General features: G+C 38.8%; 1 protein-coding gene across 2 annotated transcripts in view; it reads right to left on the bottom strand.

The window, feature by feature from the left end:
- RSRC1 (arginine and serine rich coiled-coil 1) overlaps positions 1-16,355 on the bottom strand; it is a 201,656-nt gene that overhangs the window by 115,181 nt on the left and 70,120 nt on the right. The gene's annotated exons all lie outside the window — the stretch shown is intronic.

The raw sequence follows: 16,355 nt of genomic DNA on the forward strand, positions 1-16,355 counted from the left end.
TTTCCACTGAAAAACATTCAACTATTTTCTACCAACCCACAGACAAGAATAAATGATGTCTAAGAAAGCATGTACATTACTTCTACACAAAGGGTTCTTTTTAATTGCCTTATATTTTCTGACTTTCAAAGAGTTTTGCAGAATATCACAAAAACTATTAAGACAGTGAAAGCTTGTAGAAAGTAAAATTTAAAAGCAGCAGTTAAACATTTGAACCCCAGCATTTCCTATTTACATATTAAGCCATACCTCATGGTATAAAAATTTGATTTCTTGCATTTGTACTAGAAAACACACTTACACCACACTGCGCTACAGGGATGCTGAGGGGAAAAATGAGAACTGCGGCATTGTTAATTACTTTTAAGTACTTTAATATGATCCAACAGACCTTAATCTTAGAACTTACTTTCAGTGCTTGGGCTGATCCCTGGCAATGGCCCATTATGCACGGAGTGGAAAGTCCACATTCAGGGTGGAGTGACGGCGGCTAAAATCACCAATTATGCACACTGCAGGCGGCAACCGGGTGCAGAGTCAACATATGCTGCAGAAAAAGCCGCGTTAGTGAGATGCGGAAGAAAGTGGAGCTTCCCGGGACCAGGGAACAACCAGAAGCGGCTCCGGAGTATCCACATGCATAATCGGATACTCTGTGTTTTTCCGTCCCATGCGTAATCAGTTTGCTTCGCTTCTTCCTCCTCCTCGTTCTCCATGCTACCGTTTCAGCATCCGTGCATAATAGGCCAATATGAAGCAACAACCCCTCACTATATATAAAATATCTCTTGCCACTGAAAAATCACAGCCATCTTCCAAATATTTAGGATTAGAGAAAATGATTTCCAATGGGATAGGACATACCTGGAGAAAGACAGACAACACAAGACAAGCTGCCAAGCCAGTGGGTTGGATCCAGTGGCCAGGTTAACAGAATGAGTTGGCAGAGTAGATCATTTGCTGCCTACCCATTTTCCAAAGCTCCCACTATCCTGGCCATCCACAAACTATGCAAAACTGAAATATTCACAAGGACTTTTCTGTACAAAATGGTTCCCAAACATACCTGGATAAATGATGGGGACTGAGATCTATACTGCTCTGTTTAGTTCATTGTAGTAGGAGCCTATCATGCAATCTCTGTATCACTTAATGCAGACTTTCTCACCTTTTTTACCATTGAGAAACCCCTGAAACCTTCTTCCAGCTTCAAGAAACCCAAGCAGTGGTGGATTATGCAAAATATGGTTGGGAAGCATAGCCCATGGCCCCTCCCCTTCCCATCCCCTCCAGACCCATTATTGGCCATTTTAGGAGGGGTAGGTGGGTCAGCATGACCATATATGGTCATATGATACAATAAAAATTTAACAATTAAAAAAAAATTAGTTCCCACCCTTTCGGGAAACCCTTCCAGGGCCATCAAGAAAACCCCAGGGTTTCATGAAACCGTGGTTCAGAAAGCCTGACTTAATGTTTCATATAAATACTTAAGTCAGCCTTTCTCAACTTTTTTACCATTGAGAAACTTCTGAAACATTCTTTGGGTTTCAAGAAATCCTGGTTGAGAAAGCCTGGTTTAAGCTATACTTCACTTTTTTCTAGTGGTTCCAGACTTCTAAAAGCCACTTATTACCCAAAGGCCCATTTTGCTCCTTGTAGTGATTTACTATGTGTAATCTGTCTTGAGTCCCTGTGAAAAAGGCAGACTATAAAAAATAACATTAAATGATCATATCTGCACCAGATACTATCTTAGGCTAACTGAACCTTGCGAACAGTTTTCAGAGAGCATTTTCTCATTGCCACTACTCACCTAGGACCTACTTTTATTGCCCTGAACCTCCTGTGCCAATACCCATTTATTGTATTGTATTGTACTGCACTGTATTTTCTATTCTACACCACCCTTCTTTCTGGCTCAGGGCAGTTTACATAGAACACAGAGGATAATATAGAACATTTTTAACTAGAATGCTCCTTCTTTCCTGAGATGCAGACAAGAAAACCATCACAGAACACCACTCTGTTTTGTAACAGGAAACAACAGCATGGGGCTATCCATGCTGACTCTTCCCTCTTTAAATAACTAAGACAGGAAGCTGGGATACTGCTGCAGCATTTATGATGAAATGACCAATCATACTCACCATCAGGGCAATTTAAAAACACAATACATATATGCATGCAAATCCTAATAGAGTCTTTTAAATATCTCCCAAAGGCCCATAAAATAATCTATAGCAATACTCAATGTAAAGAAGTTTCCATGTTTTAAAATACATCATAAAAACTAAGTACATGACTGCTCTTTCAGTTTAATCTTTTTTAAAAGCCACCAGAAAAAGTTGGACTCAACAAATGCTTAAAATAATAATCAAAAGTTACTGCACCGCATCATGCATTATTGAGAGAATGCAAGTCCTGTATTTATGCTGTGTGGTGCCAAAGGTCCTAATGAACTTAATTGCTGGGAAGCAAGACCCAGGTCATTGATACAGGGAGCTTCCAGCTAATGGTATCAAATCTGTCCTCTTTAGTGGTCTGTCTCCTGTGCTGTCCCTGTCATGACTTCATCAATATTTGTGCAACTCCTTTTGCTCTGTGCTGAAAGCAGACTTAATTCAATTATAGATCTCAAAACTGATAAAATGGTCCTGAAGTGGAAAATGGGAAGAGATTATTGGCAAATGAATAAAGATTAGTATCGAGCTAACACACGAGAGTATAGCAGGTCTTTTTTTAAAAATCATTCCCTGTCTTAAGTCTTCTGGGAACACTGAGTTTCCCTTCCCTTCATGCAGCGCATTGATTTCTGAATTAGACTGCAATATTAAATAATTAATATACTTGCCATGATTGATGTTTTGCATTAGTTGAATATTAGGTTATCAATCAAAATCCACTTGGTTTAATGTAATAATATTGAAAAAGTGTCACTGTCTGTTCATTCAATTTGTAGTTGAAGGAGCACAGAGAGTAATATTGGTGTAACACAAGGTTCTAAAGGAGGAAATGCTGTAGTCAAACGTTCATAAGGCTGAGACCTGCTGAGGTTGTCCTAAATAAACTTTGTGACACCTGTCACTATCAAGGCATCTATCCTTCCAATGAACAGACATAATGGATGCATTATGCAAAATAACCTAGGTAACACATAGTTTGCATTTGCACAAAAGGGACAGAATCAAAAGAACCAAGGAACTAACTCAGGGAAACCCCTGCAAGGTTGTTATTGGGCTTTTTAATGGCGACCTCCCATGCCATGTGGCACACCACTTTTGAAACTTAAGGTAGATTCAAACAGTTTTTTTTTTATACAGCATGGAACTCTGCTGTTCAAAGACAAACAAGCATAAGGTACGGCATTTGCCTAAACCAGGCCTTGATGAATTTTCTTTGACTCTAGGATGTATCCAACCCTAAATATTTAGAAGCCAATCTAATTTCAGTTTTCAGGGTTTCATATTTTAATTTTCAAATACTAGAAGTGATAATGAAGTTTCTAGGTGCCATGGTAGACCCATTATGCACGGAGGGAATAACGCACATTTGGGGTGGAATGGTGGTGACTAAAATCACCAATAACGCATGGTGCCGGCTGCAACCGGCCACAGCTTCAGTGCATGCCACCGAAAAAGCCGCATTAGCGAAACGCAGAAGAAAGCGCAGCTTCCGGGTGACCGGGGCACAACCAGAGGCGGCGCGGGAAGCGCTGCGTGCATAATCGGTTACTCTGGGTTTTGCCGCCGCCGCGCCCCGCCCCGTGCATAACCGGTGTGCGTCGCGTCTTCCCCCTCCGCGTTTTCCATGTGACCCGAAATCGCCGTTTCGGCGGCCGTGCATAATGGGCCCTTAACAGGCACCTAGGATCTGTCAAGGCATGGCTTAAACAACATTTGGATCCCTATGTTGAGCTAATTACACAATTCATGCAGTTATCTTATACTAGTATATAATTAAAATATCAGCCACTATTGTCACAACTGTATAAACAGCTTTTGATTGTGCAGTATATAGTAAGACTTATCCTTCTTAATACCAGAAAGTGTTAAAACTGATTAAAATTCACTCTGAGCCAGAACAATATATTTGTAACCATTCACAGATAATTGCTTTAAAACATGACAGCAGAAGAAAAAAATGCCAACACTAATTTAAATAATCATCAACATGTATCTTGCAAATTTTTTAAACTCAGTGTTTTTATACAATATTATGCCCCTACAACAATTACTAGTCTCTCAAACAATTAGCAACTAAAGTGCAATTGAAATGCATGGAAGCATTCCATTGATTGAGTGCTGGGAGGCAGATTGCTGCCTTAATATATTTTGATACTTAAAAGAGGTATAATTTACTTCTCTATGCTATTTTGTGCTCATGTTTTTCTTATGTCTTATGTCTTCATCACACAAATCCATAGGTAGAGTAAACAAACAAGCATTATACTCATTCCATCTTGGATGAAGTCTATAAAGATCTGTAACAGACAATAATTTTACTGGCTAATAATTACATTGTTCAGCATCACAGCATCATAGTTAATTGCTGGACTTAACAAAACTAGAACTCCACAAATAGCGCAAGCTTGTATGAAGAAGCATTAATAAAATTAATTAACGTTTATAGAAACATCAATTTGACACCACGAGTATCCATATAACATGCATGAATGTATATACATACAAAACTCTCAGACATTAAACTTGCTTATGAGAACTATATCCTGGTTTATTACAATTAGTAAAGGTAAAGGTATCCCCTGTGCAAGCACCGTGTCATGTCTGACCCTTGGGGTGACGCCCTCTAGCGTTTTCATGGCAGACTCAATACGGGGTGGTTTGCCAGTGCCTTCCCCAGTCATTACCATTTATACAATTAAAAACTTACAGATGCCATAAATTACAATTAACAAATGGCAGACTACAAATATAAAATTTTGCACATAAATATTAATTAATGCTCTATTCTGTGTTTCTGTATTTGGATAATTTTAGTACAGAAAAGCCATATTCATTATTGATGAACTATGATTGCTAATTAGTGGCATCTCAAACCTTCAAATTATATGAACCAAAATAATATTAATGGCAGGACAGGCATTATTTCATAGAAACTAATTCTCCAGGTATATCTGTTTCATGGAAAAGATACTTGATTTCTCTTTATGAATACCTGTTTCCACCCGGCATGAGCCTACAGGGAGTGACGGGAAATAAATAAATAAATAAATAAATAAATAAATAAATAAATAAATAAATAAATAAATAAATAAATAAATAAATAAATAAATAAAATATTTCCATTTGGCAGGTAATAATACAGAGTTAGCCAGTGATTTTGCTCCACAGCCTGCTGAGTAATGGGTTGCACTGGACTATTGCTTAGTGCAGCCTTTTTCAACCCTTTGATCATGGAGGACCCCTGAAATAATGTTTCAGGCTTTGATATCAGGGGAAAAAACTTTCACAGAGTATTTCAGTAGTGGAATCAGTTGCCTAAGGAAGTGGTGAACTCCCCCTCACTGGCAGTCTTCAGGCAGCGGCTGGACAGATACTTTTCATGAATACTTTAGACTGATCTTGAACTGTGCAGAGGGTTGGACTAGATGCCTGTATGGCCCCTTTCAACTCTGATTCTAAGATGAGGGGGATTGGAGAGGAGACCAATGCCGTAGCCAATCATGCCTGAATTGGGGGGGGGGGAATTGCCACAGTGTTCAGTTTCAGGATCATTGCTTAGGCATGAATGTTGTTGCCAGATGATGATATTCCACTGAAAATGAAGTGTTAGTTAAGCCATCTAAACTTGAAATGGTGAGGTTAATAGAGGCTGAGGTATCCTGGTATCCTGGAAGGTATTCAGTTTTGAGATAGCCACTGAAAATGGTGCTGAATAGAAGGAGCTTCTCATGCCCTAAGCAGTTAAGAAAATTTGAGTCGTGAAGTAAGTTTTGGTATCAAGGCATATTGGCAGCCTATGTCGTGGTGATGACAGAATCACCAAGAAGCCTCGTGGTGGATTCTTGGAAGTGCACATACTTCTCTCTGAGATATAGCAGTGAAGGACAAAAAGTCATATGAGCAGTAGACAGAGAGAAGATCCCAATGATAGAGGTCCCAAAGTCTATGGGATTGAGGACATGGTGACAAATCCTTGAAAATGACTTCCAGTTCTCTTGGAGAGGGGGGTATTTATAGGGGGCCTAAATGTCAGCCTTAATGAAAACTCACTAGATCAAACAGGACCATAGTGGACACAGACTCATGATCAAGGAAGAGAGTTATAAAAAGAATGACCTCTGGAGAGCTCTCTTGCAGATGGGAAAGAGCAGACAATTCCCACAGAAATTTCCTCTGTTTGGTCCTCAGAAACACAATTATCAGGACCTCTGATTTCAGAACAGCAAGGTATAGTGGTTAAGAGCAACAGACTCTAATCTGTAGAACTGGATTTGATTCCCCATTCCTCCACATGCAGTGAGCTAGGTGACTGTGGGCTAGTCACAATTCTCTTAGAGCAGTTCTGTTAGAATTCTCTCAGCCCCACCTATCCCACAGGGTATTTGTTGTGGGAAGAGGCAGGGAAAGGTGTTGGGCCGCTTTGGGACTCCTCAGGTAGGGAAAATTGAGGTATAAAAAAACCCAGCTCTTTTTCAAAAGTTTAGCCAGTCAAACAGGGTAGTGTTAGAACCACTATATAGGCTGTGCTCTTATGGCCCGTATCCTTTTACTACTTTCGTTCAATGGACTGGGAATTTGACTTAGAAAAGGACTTCAAGGCATGCTCCTTAGTGGTATTTGGTGCCAGTGCCATATCTAAAGTCAGAAATGAACATGCCTGCTGAGTTGACTTCAAATTAGAAGCAGAAATGGAGTATCCATAGAAGTCAAGAGAGAACTCTTAACAAGAGAGACAATTCTTATAGTCTTGTTTAGCAAATTTTAGACAGCAACAGCAGGAAGTGACCCAATGCTACTTGCCTAGACACAGTGACCACTTTGGGTGACTCCCTATAGTGACTCCCGGCAAGAAACACAGAGCTTAAAAGTATACTTCTGTGCCAAAAAAATAAGACAAATGTGGTGAGGGAAGGGATGTGAGAAAAAAAAAACTCACCTTTTGCTATACCCTGACAGAAGAAAAGGAAATGAATTGCCTAAAGGGCAAGACAAAATTAAAAGCAATGAGGAACATTACCTTAGTAAAAACAGATCTGGTGAGAAACGGTAACATTTGTTAGAAGAAGTGGCCTGGCTTGTAAGAGCAGCTCTCTGCAATGTTTCCACAATGCAGTCAAAAACTGAGCTGGAAATGCATCTGCTCAGAGCATATGTGTTTCTACCAAGTCTTCCTAGAGCAGGGCTCCCCCAAAAGATGCTTGTGGGCAACATGGCACCCACCAAGAACTTTCATGGCATCTACCAAGTACTTTTAGAAAGTGGGCAGGGTTAGGTGGAGTTTTGTACAGCAGGGTTTCTGATTGGCTGTGCAGATTATAAAGGTATCCTCTTAAACAGAGTTTTTGCTAAACAGAACTTCTGCCTGAAATGTTGAAGAGGTGCTATTACAGTTAAATATAACCTCCCTCCCTCACATTTTGTGCTAAGAACATGGGGGCAATCATAACATGAACATGATCATCATTCCAAATAATTTGCAAGCAATGCTGGAAGACAGTTAGAGCGGTTTCTCAGTGGAACAGGCTTCCTCGGGAGGTGGTGGGTTCTCCATCTTTGGAAATTTTTAAACAGAGGCTGGATAGCCATCTGACGGAGAGATTGATTCTGTGAAAGCTTAAGGGGGTGGACAGGTTACAGTGGATGAGCGATGAGGGTTGTGAGTGTCCTACATAGTGCAGGGGGTTGGACTATGACCCATGAGGTCCTTTCCAACTCTATTATTCTATGATTCTAAGACTATATTTGAGGTTGTGAGGGATTTTAAATACTTAACTTCAGTCACTGGAATATAATTCACCAAAGCAAAGACAAACTGGGACAAATAGCCCATGACTATGCCTGATGTTACTCTTGTCCTGGAGCATGCAGGACCTAAATTCCTTGTCTGACTCTCCATATGCAGAGGAACTCACCAAAAGAATCCAAAATACTCTAATACAGATGGTTCAGGCATTTATTCAAGATGAAGGCAGAAACTATAGAATTGACAGGGCAAGGTATATGTAGTTGTGTCAGGATGCTACCCCATGCCATTTGGGGGACTGCACATTTAAGAACTAAGCAGTATGTAGACATCACATTGAAAGAATTTTGGTCCTGATGCCAATTACATTTCAGTTAAATAAATTCTGAAAACACTAACTGGTACCAATATCTGTCAACACCAAAGCAATAGATGATGATATTCAAAGTCCAGTATGGGCAAAACCGTCAAGTTTTCACAATCTAAGATTGTGAAATCTAACAGCAGACCTTACAGCACACTCAAGTTTCTACCTACCACAAGACCCAAGATTTTTATTTAATTCATTCTATTTTTTGTATCTTAGATTACAATTGACAGTAGATATTGCTGGAGTCCAATTAGCTTCTACAGCAGTATTGCAGTTTCTCCAAGCTCAACCCCTAAATATTAAAACTTGATGCCGGAATTCTTGCCAACCATTTCCCTACTGATACTAAAGTTAACTGTGAAAAGGGAGTAAACTTGCAGTTCTTACTGATTTCCACCAGGATACATGGTACCACTTTCCAATTCACATTTTCCAACTTCATTTTAAAGTATCATTAAAAGTATCAGGACTTTCTCTCTCCCAGGCACAACTCCCCCCCCAAAAAAAAGCTCATTCATTTATTCTCTGCTCAGAGACAGAAGTCATAATACTGATAGAAGGTGAATGAAAATTAATGGAGGAAAGAAATATAGTCAGCACATAAATTTACAAAATCTGTTTCAGAGTCATTAAGCAAACATGCCAAAATATTCATGGGAAACTGGTTATAGAAACAGTCGATTCCGAACCCTAAAATATTGGCTTAAATTTTCACTATATTTATATTAATAAAACTCTGTGGATTAGTACAGTATGTTAAAGATTGAGATACATATAAAATGTCTGGCAATTTATTTTGTCAGACACCTTACTATCAGTGTGCATAGGCTAAGGAATATTAGGAGACTAAAGGAAAAATATAGATTTGGTATTGTCATAAGCATTTCCAAAACCCAAAATTTAAATTAAAAAACACATTGCATTTGTTTGGTTACCAACAGATACAAGTAGTAAAATGCTACCATCAGTGGATTACATTTAAAGCTGACATTTTAAGTGTAAAAGGCTAATTGATTTCCTATTTTCAGAAAGCTTATAAACTATATTATACTTATTTAATTACTACTGTACTTTAAGTTAATGGAATCTCATTCTGGTAGTAACAATAATATTCTTAAACAAATGCTTGAAAAATATAAGATTAAAAACTTCTCCACAAAGACTAAACTCCTAGAGAAAAGATGCAAATATAATGACTATCATAATCTTTTGTTTTTTATTTGCAAGTATAAAACTGAAGAGAAACAAAAGCAGGGAACATAGCATCTGTCATATCAGAATATAAAAAGATGATCCTGGCACAAAATGAAAAAGCTGTAATTCATTTGCAAATCAAGCCTGCCAGTTCTATTTCAAGCTGGCGGTAGCTGTCAAGAGTTAACAAGATAATCACTTTCAATCCTGCCTTCAATGGTACATTACACTGTTATTCCATTCAATAAGGCCGTTCTTTGGGGCACTAGATGAATGGTTTTCATTTCTAACTCACACAAAAAGTTGCAAAAAAAAAAATCCACGGGGCTTAAGAAAAAAAATCCCTTTATGGGCATTTATCTGCCGGCACTTGCTTTTAGGCAAAATGAGATATTTGGACACATTGGTGTCCATTCATTTCCTCTATTCCTTCAGGTCCTCAGTCTATTTTTTCATTTTTATATATTTATTTATTTTTAAAAACAAGAAGTGATGTAAAAGAGATACAAAAAGATCAGAATTTAACAAAATATATACATATATCAAAGATACATCATGTAAAAGAAATAGAAAAATATTTCTCCCCACCATCCCTTCATTATAATTTTAAGATATTTTCTACAAAATATAATAATCCTTATTTCAAATGCTTTAAATTTCAAAAATCATGTTATTTTGCATCAATCATTAATTTAATTACTACATATTGTTATGTTACATACTTGTCATTTCTACACACTAGCCATAGCTTGTAATATACCAAAGTTTCAAATAAAGTCTATTATATATCTCACAATAAATGCAAAATTCACTTTCTTATATATTTATTTTCAAAACTTGTTCTCTTTCTGCTTCTGCATTATAATTTTAAAAATACATTTATATACAATTTTAAAACTGCTTATTAAAAAAAAAACTATAAAGGAAAATGTTGGAAATGTAACAGAACCTTTTACCATATGTGGTGGACTTGTAAAAAAGCCAAAGAAAAATAATAATAAGGAAAGAAATACATGGTAAACGAAAAATATTAGGAATAAATTACTGAAAGTAATTTGAATATATGGTGACAGTAGCTATAGTCATCTACTCGGAAAAATATAAATCAGACATCTGTCCAACCTTATAAGAATGGGAAAATAAACTTCCTGATGATGCAGTAAGTGCGAAACTAACATATGAGAAACAAATCAATCTCAAAATTTGAGGAAAGATGGTGTGTTTATTATATAAGCTGTCTGTTGTTTTAAAAACATTTGGCTCCCTAAAAAAGTATTAGACAGAATGTTGTAGAAAACCCATTATTCTTTATTAAGTTGTCTCATATATCTGTACTAAGGTTACAATACAATTCCAGTATAAAAATCCCTATAAAACATATGAAAACCCTAGTCCTATAACAATGTCAACAGGACATTAAAATAAGCAACATAAACCAAGATTGGCAGCATAACCCCCCCCCCCCCCCGAAAAAAGCATCCATTCACACAAAAGCTCACATCTTGATTAAAACTTTGTGGGTTTTAAAGGTGCCTTTGGACTCACATTTAATGAATGTGATATTCATAAAATATCTGAAAATATATTTTTCCTTTGAAAAACAGATTGGTAATGACTATGAAGTTTCACTGATATAGTAATAGTATGAATAAAATATTTTAAAATGTAATATAATAAGAAGTGTTGAATACTTCTGACATGCTGAAGGTTCCAAAGCCTCCTATTGGTAGAATCCCCCCCCCCAAGAGCCAATTGCTGCTCATGCTCAGAATTCTGCACCCCTCTTCCGTTTAGGCCTGCTATGAAGGAAACCTCTGGCAGCCACTGAGTAAAGCAAGGCACACGTTTCTGAGAGCAACGCAGGGGAGTCTGTGGATGTACATGGGCATTCCTTTTGAAAGGGAAAAGCTTCCTCCTTCTGCCTAATAGTTGACTGACAGGGAGGCCATAGAAAGGGCCTTTCTCACTTAAAATACTGCTGTGGCTGGCCTTGCTGCTGGAGGGAAGATGCAGCCAAGCCATGCGTGTCTTTTCTCTGCCACTCTCTGAACATGTGAGGCCTAGCATGCAGGGTTGTTGTGCAGATAAAACTGGATGCTGTTGTAGGGGTTCTTTTGCCTCCTGTATCATCTATGCAATAACCTGTGTAGTAGGCCTCAAATGTTTCATCTCCACAGCTACTTATGTGGGAGGCCTCAAATGTTTCTTCTGCACAACAACCATATCCACCCTCCAAAGCAACTGTATCTGCCTGGGGAGCTTATCTTTATACTCTGGCAATGAGCTGTAATTTCAGGATCTCTCCAGGCTGGAGGTTGGCTACCCCTGGGTTGGAAATATTCCTTGATGTTTGGAGGTGGAGCCTTAAAACAGTACCACCCTCTAGAGTAGTCATTTGTGCCTGCAGAGCTGATATTTATAGTCTAGAGATGAGCAACAATAGTAAAGAAGATGGGTAGAGGCTTGCAGGTTGAGGTTGAGGTGGAGCAATGAGAGTGTGTCCCTCCTGCTCTATGGGCTCTGGCCAGCCCTTACCAGCAGCTCTTTGTATTATGGGGCACAAAGAGACAGACCAGCAAGGGTCCTGCAAGTCTGGAAAGTGCAGCAAAATCTAAATAAGGACTATTTAGAGCCTGTAACTGTAAATGGTGAACAAGTAACTGGCTGGAGAAACATAGGAAATGAAGTGACTTTGTTCAATCAGTATTTACCAGGAAGGTCCTACAAAATCAAAGGCATAAGTGGCTCAGGATTTCAAGTGGATTTAGCCTTACAAGAAAGTAGCCACTGAGATTTTAGGGGGGATTTTAGGGGGAATTAGGTATTCCTAATGCCCCTGGGCTGGAAATATTCCTTGGGCTGGAAATATTCCTTTGAAAGTGGGGCCTCAAAGGATATAATACCTCCGCAGCTACCCAAACAGCCACACAGCACCCCTATAGCCTATTTCAGGTCAAGAAAACATTGCAGAAAGGAGGTAAGGCTGCTTGATAGGTATAGGTTCACATTATGGAATTCCACATTTCCTAGATATGCATGAACCTGATTTGGGTCAGGACTGTTATTCACAGAGATACCACCACTTAGGGTTGCCAGCTTCCACGTGAGGCACTAAACCCACACCAAACCATGAGCTAGTCCCTGTTGCACTACAGCACGCAATGGGCTCTACTACTAGTCAATAAATCATCACTATCAACTACAAAGAGACTGGCAGTAGCTTATACATTACACAGCAATGTAATACTTATGAAGATTTCAAAGCCTTCCAAATTGGAAAAATCTCTGAACTTAATTTACTTTGTTAGCATCAGGTTGGTAATCTATGAAACATGCCAAAAAATCAAGCTTCAGTTATTACCTCTATACAGATTCTTCTCTTTTGTTCATAGAATCATAGAGTTGGAAGGGGCCATACAGGCCATCTAGTCCAACCCCCTGCTCAATGCAGGATCGGCCCAAAGCATGTTATTTTGCTTCTCATGTCTTGTTCCCTCTCCACCAAACAAAAAAAAACAGAAATTCAAATTCATCCAAACTCTGTGTGCAAGTAGTTGCTCATACAAAAAGATTTATTCCTACAGTATATATTCTTACTGTACAAACTGATCAAAATGAAATAGTGATTATGATACTAAAATGCAAGTTTTAAAGATGGGATTTGGACACAGTAGTTTGGTATGACAGACACAGAAAAGAAACCTGTTGCAGAACACAGAAGGCAGAAGTAGAAAAACAACAAAGAGATCACAAAACTGGGTGAATAAAGATGGCAGAATAATTACAAGAGAAAGAATAGCTAATATAGGAATGGGGGGGGGAGAATGGCATCAGATAGCTTGATTGTAAGGATACATTGCTTGAATCTAACACAAGAAGCAATAAGGACCCAACAGAGACAAAAAGATAAGAGATGTATAATCACCGGGAAAGAGACCTTGGGGTTATATTGGTTACCTCAATGAAAATGTTGACCTGAGGTACAGCAGCAGTGACACATGCAAAGTCTACTTCGGGGATTATTAGGAAAGAGACTCAGAATAAAACAGCAGATTCTGTAATGCCCTGTAGTGCCCTTGCACATCAGAATGTTTGGTTGTATGAAATAAAAATAAATGAGCATGAATTTCTTGTCATTTTTTTTGTATGTAAACTATTCAATGGTGGTAGATGAATTCATTTCTTAACCACTTGTGTTCTATACTGGCTACAATAATAAATTAAATGGAGATCTGAAAGCAATAATAAAATTAAGAAAAATTCAGAAGAGATTAGGTTAGAGTTAGAGGTTAGCTTTTTTGTTCTGGTGATGACAACCAAGGTTACTCCTGTATATGTTTATATACTACAACAATACTTATGTCAGAACTTTAATAAAGTTATAAGAAACTGAACTGCTTGGTGTTAGGTTTTGGTGTAGCAATCATTAGAGAATATGGCCATTTATATGAAATCCTGAAGAATGAAAAATGAACCCAGCTCCTAAATTTTGGGGCTGGCTCCTGCACTCAAACAAAATTTTTCAAGGCCTGTCTAACTTGCAAAAATTCAATAATTCCTGCTTTAGTAAACTTGTGCCAAAAAACAGAGGCAAAACACAGAATCAAAAGTTCAGTGAATACAGGATAATGCTAATTTAGTATTTTATATTGCAGTTAAGACAAACCAGGTGCCAACTATGGTTAAAAAAAAGAAGAAGAACAGCATTGAATTCATAACTCAGACTGATCCAATTTTGTTTCCAAAAAGCTTTCACTCTGTCAAAGATTCATGGTACATAAGCAAGCCCTTCTCATCACAATGATGATGGGTCTCACTCTATGCATGACTGCATCCAATATTTAGAAGAAGCCCAAAAACTCATCTATGTGCTATATGAAACACAAAGAACTATGGGGTCTGTGGCTTTCTTTCTGTCCTTGCTTCCAGCCTCTTTGACAGAATGTGAGATAGAAAATAAAATAAAATTTCCTTCTATCCTTTTACCGATTTTGCTTCGTTGAAACTTGCACAGAAGCAGTTCCTATAGGCCAGAAAGAGATAGCATTATCCATGTACATGAGTCAGTAGTCTGAAAAGACTCCTTATGAATTGGAATACACAAATGAGACCTGTATTTTCAATTATACTCACAGGGAATAATGAAAGTTTGAGTCCATTCCTAGTTGTGTGGTTAATAAGTTTGCAGGTCAGCCTTTTGTAAAGTGACCAGATTGTCCCACTTTTGGAGGGACATCTGGGGATACTTGGCAAATTGTACTTATGTTGAAATTAAAATATATATATTACAATACTATTTTTGTGTTCTATGCGTTCTATGAAACTTTTTGCTGCTCCATATAGACCAGATTATTAATCAAGAATCCCCCCGGTCAATGGTGTCCCGCTTTACCAATGTTAAAATCTGGTCACCTTAGCCTTTTGTGCAAATGATATGGGCAAGCCCTCAGTCCATGCCTCAAGTTACTTCATTGTAAATGCTGCTGAAGCTGTTGATTAAGAGGTACAAGACCAATTCTGTATATCAATTCTGGTATGTTTTGTTAAAGTCTTACAATCTGTTTCCTTTAAGCTCTTTGGATATGACCTAGAAATATCCCCCTCAGCATGGCAAGACAAGCCAACAAATACAAATCTCATTCAGTGTGCCTTCAAATGTATTTAAAGCATCTGATGAAACAAACACTTTCAATTCTTTTTATGGTGTAAAGTTTCCTTTCATCTGGGCTTATCAGGGCTGTCAAACATAAGGTCCATGGCTTTATCAGGCACTTTGGACTTCCCAATGCAGCCCTCACTCACACACACACACACACACACACACACACACACACACACACACACACACACACACCATGCTTTGCACAAATTATTGAGCAATCTTCAGTGCTAAAAATAAATGCCTTTAGAAGGACAAAGAGGTTGGCCTAGAATGACTGCTACTTCACACCTCAGCATTAGCTTCTTTCCCACACAATTTACAACAGGTGTTAAGGAGTACAGAAGTTACAGTTTGGGATTCTGGTTTGGGTCCCACCCAAAGATTCCACAATTGTGTTCTTTTATTCCCTTGTGGGGAGGTGGAGGAGACTTTTTCAAGCAAATGTATCAAGAGAGGTGGTCTCTCAGGGACACAGGTACCAGATAGTGTAAGGCCTTAAAGATTAAAACTGTCATCTTATACCTGATCCAGAATTCAATTGGCAGCCAAAGCAGCTGCTGGAGAACAGGTAGAATGTGGTCTCTCCATGAAGTCCTCCTAAGGACCCAGGCAGCTGCATTTTGAACCAACTGCAGTTTCCAGGTTGGGGATAAGGCAAGGTCCGCATAGAATGAGTTACAGTTATCACCTGGAGGTGACTGTTGCACGGATCACTGTGACTAGGTGTTCTGGGGACAGTTAGGACACTAATAGTTTCACCTGGCGTAAGTAGAAAAACACCTGGCAGGCTACTCTGGTGACTTGCACCTACATAGATCGGGAGGCATCAAAGATCACTGCCAAATTCTTGACAGTGTGTGCAGCCTGAAGGTGCACCCCGTCAACGATAGGGAGCCGCACTTTCTCGCCTGATCCTTCCTCTATAGCAACAGGACCTCCGTCATCAGGGGGTTGAGCTTCAGGCAGCTTTGCTGGAACAAATTCACCACAGCTCCTGGCCAACGGCTCAGGTGGAATATTCAGCTGGTCACTCATTAACAGGTAGAGCTGAGTGTTATCCACATACTGGTGACATCCCAGCTCACACCTCTGGACAAGCTGGCCTAGAGGGCAAATAAAGATGCTTAAAAGAATTGGGGAAAGGACTGAGCCTCATGGAACCCCACACTGGAGTTCACAATGGCATGATTGTTCCTCCCT

The sequence above is a fragment of the Paroedura picta genome, chromosome 8 (genome assembly GCF_049243985.1).
Source record: "Paroedura picta isolate Pp20150507F chromosome 8, Ppicta_v3.0, whole genome shotgun sequence".
In the NCBI taxonomy this organism is placed as follows: Eukaryota; Metazoa; Chordata; class Lepidosauria; order Squamata; family Gekkonidae; genus Paroedura; species Paroedura picta.